The 6,401-nt window shown below is 41.7% G+C and overlaps 1 protein-coding gene across 1 annotated transcript in view; it reads right to left on the bottom strand.

Moving 5' to 3' along the window:
- LOC108578669 overlaps positions 1-6,401 on the bottom strand; it is a 123,573-nt gene that overhangs the window by 102,725 nt on the left and 14,447 nt on the right. The window lies entirely within an intron of this gene.

Below are 6,401 nucleotides of genomic sequence, written 5' to 3'. Positions count from 1 at the left end.
AGAAACGCTGGCCGGAGCGCGTCGTTTATTTTAAGTTCTTTCAAACTCTCCGGCGCACTCGCCGAGAAAGGAAGAAGGCGTCAGTGGCGAAGAAGCTGAGGGAGGCAGAGGAAGGGGTGGTTCAGAGTAGAGCAGGATGGGGCGGCGGGGGTGGTCGGGTACAAAGGAAGAGAAAGGGGAAAAGGAAAGAAAGGTCAGCCACCGAGCGAGAGAGCGGAGGTATCGTGCTGGAAATAGAGCAAAGAAAGAGCGGAAGAAGGAAGGGGGACCACGGGCCGCTCTCTCTCCGAACCATTAGACAAATTTTATATATAGCGGCTGAAAGCTCATTCGTTTTTGCTGCACATCGTTACCGCCTATTGGTCCCAAGGCCTTCGTTATTTTTTCCTTTCTTCACCGGGCAGTTTGTTACCAGAAGGTGAAGATTGAAATTTCTGTGCTTAATAAATAGCTTCCAGCGTGTCGAATGGTAGATTGCAAGAATTTCGACGAAATTTGGAAAATGAAGGAAATTATGGGTGTCTGAAGATGAGTACGTTAATAAATAGCTTCAAGCGTGTAGAATAGTAGATTGCAAGAATTTCGACGAAATTTGGAAAATGAAAGAAATTATGGGTATCTGAAGATGAGTACGTTACTAAATAGCTTCAAGCATGTAGAATAGTAGATTGTAGGAATTTTTACGAAATTTGGAAAATGAAAAAAATTATGGTTGTCTGAAGATGAGTACGTTAATAAATAGTTTCAAGCATGTAGAATAGTAGATTGCAAGAATTTCGACGAAATTTGGAAAATGAAAGAAATTATGGGTATCTGAAGATGAGTACGTTACTAAATAGTTTCAAGCATGTAGAATAGCATAATAGATTGCAAGAATTTTGACGAAATTTGGAAAATGAAAAGAGTCACGGGTGTCTGAACTTTTGAGTTAATCCTTAAACAGAAAATTATTCACAACAGTCCAAATAACAGAAATACTTATAAAAGATACTACCAGAGAGAGAGAGAGAGTAACGATTTTAAAATTCGTGACACGTAAGCATGGCGTAAACACTGTCGCCTGTAAATACTCACATGTTACTCAGAAGAAGAACGGTGCGTTGTAACGTGAAAAGACGTCGTAACGAGGAACAACTTCCGCGACACGAACCATTAGACTTTTAAGGGACGCGTGCAGGCATCCTGCGACGACACCAGGAAACGCACGGCTTCTCTGTTTAACAAAGCCAATTTCTAACCTGATCCCCTAACGCCACTAACGGGAGCAACTTCTTGACGATCCGGAATTCTTCCTGAACCTTCCTCGTCCTGTAATTCTTTCCTTATTCCCCGGCCACGCGTTACCTGGCAGTTGCAGTAGAACGGTAAGTAGTATGTGACCGTTCGTGGTCAGACAACCGTTGCGAGCACCCTGTGCTTCTTATACAGAGCGTCCCAGGTTTCAACAGCCAAACGTTGCCAGTATATTCTATGGGCCGAAGTAAGAAAAAAATGTTATACAAACATAGGTCTTTTAAAGCTGTATTAAACAGTTATGACAATAATACGAAATGAAGGGAACAATCGCAGATTCACGGTTACTGCGATGTAATACAGAAATAGATCAGCAATATTTACGTTTATTCGGTTTATGCAAGAAGCATCTAATACTCCATCTCAAAATGTCCACCGTTTTTGGCGGAGTAAACTTAAATATTGCTGGTCCGTTTCTGTGTTACATTGCAGTAACCGTACTACTGTTCCCTTCATTTCGTATTATTGCTATAACTGTTTAATAAAGCTTTAAAAGACCTATGTTTGTATAACATTTTTTTCTTACTTCGACTCGTAGAATATACTGACAACGTTTAGCCGTTAAAAAGTGAGACACCTTGTATTTATTACTACGTCTAGTTGCGACATTCTTTCACTTTTCTTGCATTCTACGGTATTGCGAACGTGCGTGTAACAATACTGTATTTTTAGTTAAACGATTCGTAACTGGTTAAGTGTTTTAAATCGTGGATTACTTTTAAGCGAGCATAGTACTTCAGAGGAAGGAAAATATTTCCAGTGTCGATTTCTTGGGACTACTCTACTTCTATCAACGTTCCTCTGTCTCTAACAGAAAAGAATATTCCGTTGATTTATTTCCACTGAAGGATGACTGGCGCGTGTACTATAGCAGCACGCGAATATTATCGGCCGAATTGAAAAATACTTTCTCCGTGGCGAGCGCTTTATCCCGAACGACGAGTTCCATTGCGTCCGCATCGACGTGATATACGACAGTCCACAAACTGTGGATTTTCAATTCCCCGCCCGAGGAACTTCGGTTTTTGATCCATTCGAACGTCCCCTATCGGCGGCTCTATTCTCAAAACGGAACTCACCAGAGAGAACGTCCCAGAAATTTCCCGAGCACTCGTCCTCCCAGGATTGTTACGACGTATTGTCGTACGGGAAGAAATAGGATTGTTCGACCAAGAGGTTGCTTCCGCCGTCTTTTTTCGTCCCTCCTCATAGTCAAGTGTATTTCAAGCTGTATGAAAGATTCAGGCTGCTAAAAAATTTAATTCACCGTGCATAAGCATCGCGATAGCGCGCTGCGAAGGGTGGAGAGCTTAAAATACATCTCGAACTGGAATTAATTCAACCGCCTAATTCTACGGATGAGAAATTTCATTTGATAAATTCGTCGAAATGTTCGAAAAATTAACGTTTTCGAAAGTGAAAATTTCGTAACAGGAAACCGAAGCTATATCCATACGGAAGGAAGAGAAACAAAGGGAACATCTTGAAATTCGACGAGGTCGAAGGATAGACACCTCAGGTCGCTGCATGGAAACGTTTCCAACACGACGGACACGCGACACACCGTGAAAGACCTCTCCGTGTCCCTTGTAAATTTAATATTGACGTTCCGGTGCACGCTGAAAATCGCGTTGGAAATCTCGAACGGCTGATCGGCGGAAGGAGGGAGGGCTGGAGGGAGGAAAATGCTTGAACGGCCACTATTCTCCTCTTCTGTCGTTCGACCCTCTTCCCAACCTCTCCCCTCGTCGGCGTCGCGACTACAGATATGACAAACGCACGTGGGTCCTGGAACCCATATGCACTGATAACGACGTTATCGGCCCGACATGGAGCACGCCTGTTATTCGTGATACGCGGAGGACGCGACCCCGGTAAAACGCCATCCATTACCTGGCCGGACTGATTTACTATTAATTAGTAATATCGACGGGGGGAAGGGGAAGGAGAGTCGTGAAATTTCATTCGTTATGGAAGCGGAAATGGCACCCGTTTTCTACCGGAGGCTAAACGAGTCGGTGAATGTTCGAGCCTCGATGCGGATGGTCAATTAATGTGGAGTGTGACGAGAGGTGTAATTTGGAGTGGAAGAATACCGTTGTGTACACAGGGTGACAGATTAGTTGGATTTTTGAGAGGTGCTTGTTGAAATCAACAAAGAATATTCAGTTGAGGTAGATTGACATTACGAATTTTATGAGAGGTGCACGTTGAAATCAACAAGGAATGTTCAGTTGAGGTAGATTGACATAAATTGACATTATTTGGTTAGTTATTTATTTATCATTCTGGCACATAATTTCGTATATTATTACTGAATAAATACTGTGATAGCTACGATACTTCATAGCACCGATAAATTGTACTATAATATTTACTTATTTTATCAACACTGTTGGTAATTTATTCACATGAAAATTCTACATATGTATCGAAACAGAGAGTGATACAGTAAATTCTTATAAACCGCCGGAATAAAAATCTAACTTAAAACGTGCATCTATTTCAAGGACACTTTGTTTGCTTCTAGAAGTATTACACGCCAATTCTAAATTGTTGCCGTTTAGTCCTGAAGTATCTGTCCTCATTGCGAAAGAATCCTTCACTTTGACGTGTGAGACACAAGCAAGTAAAAAGCAGCCCATTCAGAGCAAGGGTGCATCAAAATCCTAGGCGAGCGGCCATCAAAGATGCCGCTTAGCCGAGTGGCATAAGTTCCTAATGATTTTGAGCGGGTCTCAGTAGGTTTCTCTGGCGTTGGATGAAACGCGGTACAAAAGAAATTGAACCTGCTGGAAGCTCGCGAGGACGAAGCTGCACAAAGACCCTGAGACAGCCGAGTGCCACTCGAGCACGAGTCTCCCTCACGAATCATCCTCGACCTCAAAACTATGGTCTACCTGTGGACTAATTATCATCCTGCATCTCCTGACTAATACCTGTATCGTGATGATAAAATTCGTCGTCGATTTCAAGACGATCCTCAGGCAAAAAATTGGAGAAGTAGATAAAAGTTTGGGACCACTGACCAAATTTTATGGATTTGCAATTCTAGATGTATCAGTTATTATACAGAAATGGTGATTACGTAGAAACACTACTGACCAAAAGTTTGGAACCACTTACCAAATTTTATGGATTTGCAATTAACACTTTGCTTGCAGAAGTCACGTATGTGTGATTCCCGCGGTCAACCATTATCGGCGGCGGCACGTATTCGTGACTACTACTGTCAACGCTCTTCAACGCGTGTTCGTATTCGACTATCGCGGAATTGTAACGTTTATTTATGTCGTCGAGGTCACTCCGGAGATTGTTTAAAGTGCTTTACTTATAATAATACCGTTACAGAGTGACGTTGTAGTTCCTTAGATTTTAAACGTAAGACTAAACTTCCCTTGTATGGGCCCAGTATTTATATGCGGCCCTACTGGAGGGAATGGACGCTGTGGAATGCGCGTGGGGTAGGGAAATTTCTGAAGAGGACTCGGAAAATCGCGGTACCGGGAAAAGCCATCTTGGCGTCAGTCTGGAATGCAGGAAAGGTGTCCTAATGGATCGGGCGAATTTTTAAGAAGATGTGTATCATAGGACAAGGGAAACCCATTCGCATACCACAGGTCGGGTGGCGCCTACCGCGACTTTTAAAGCGAATTGTTGGGTTCGACACAGGAAACAAACGAATCAGATAGAACAGAGCCCAGGAAGTTTAAATATCCCTATATTATTTATGTCACCTGCTAATTCTAATTCTGAAATAGGTACTTCAGCATGGTATACGGTAGCGAAGGGTGATCCACCAAGCAAGCTACGCGAAGGCGTGAAGAAACATAAAATTACGAAAATAATAGGAAAAGGGACCAATGAAAATCCACGAAGAGCTTGCAATGTATACAGTGCAGCGAAGAAACGCAGTTCTGCAGTATTTATGTGCTCTTTTTGCAAAATACCGTGAACCGGTACCACATATTATCACATAATACCTTAATTCCAATTATTGCATAATTCCATACATATCGACAGTTTTAATGTTGTCTGTACAATTTAATACGTTGTAAGAAGCGCCCGCGGTTAAGAGGGTATTCCTCATTAGAGGGGTCAAAAACTCGATTTATTTTTAATTACATTTTTTTAAAGTTTAGTATCTCAAGAATATATTCCTAAAATATTATAGCTCAATTCAGCAAAATAACTGCGATTTCAAGGATATGATGGAAAGGCTAACTGTATAATTTTAAATACCCGCTTTATAAAATCTTTTCTTTATGCTTTACCTTTAGTTTTATAAATTGATATTCAACAACTTATTATACATCATAATTAACAGAATGATGTATAGAACGAACGAAATGAATGTATATTTAGATGCAGTGTTTAGTTTAGTGTGTTTCTTCGATCTAAAGAAAAATTTCGTGTAAAATATGCTACTTACATCGGAGATGGGGATACTACAACATTCGAGCATCTTTTAGAAGCAAATCTGTATGGGGACGAGGAAGTTTTAATAAAAAAAAGAATGTGTAGGACATGTCCAAAAACGAACGAGTACTCGACTTCGGAATTTGAAAAAGAAAAACAAAGGTATCGGAGGTAAGGGAACTGGAAGCTCCCGCCGAAAATGCCCGCAGGTAAAGTGTTAACGTTGCAAGCATCAACAGCCATTCACATCGTTTCGATAGGTTTGTGTAAGAAAAGTGACATATTCCTGAAAATCCTTCCGTAGTTTGCAGTACGTACACGATAGACTGAAACTTTTGGCCAACGGTGTACCTTGTAATTTCATCAATTTTCTTTCCACGACTGTCGCTTCCTGAATTTCCTCTAAGTTAAAAATGATTTAACTAGGTATTCTCCTACGGCAGAAAAGCAGAGTGACGAAGTTTCTGGGAACTTTGTCAACCGATCGGAAAAGCAATAGGCAAGATTTCCAGGCGGACACTGGGATCAAAGGTGGCACGAGAAGCGACGAGGAAACGAAATTTGCCAGAGCATCGACGGCGCGGCGCCTTAAATTTGTCCCGGAGACGGGATTAGGGAACTCCGATACTCCGACGCCGGACAAAGGGGATCAGCGGGTGGCAAGGATTAAGGCCAACGAAGAAATTGAA

The sequence above is a fragment of the Habropoda laboriosa genome, unplaced genomic scaffold (assembly GCF_001263275.1).
Source record: "Habropoda laboriosa isolate 0110345459 unplaced genomic scaffold, ASM126327v1 scaffold52, whole genome shotgun sequence".
Taxonomy (NCBI): domain Eukaryota; kingdom Metazoa; phylum Arthropoda; class Insecta; order Hymenoptera; family Apidae; genus Habropoda; species Habropoda laboriosa.
Note: the sequence above shows the minus strand (reverse complement) of the source record. Positions and strands in the feature narration are given on the sequence as shown.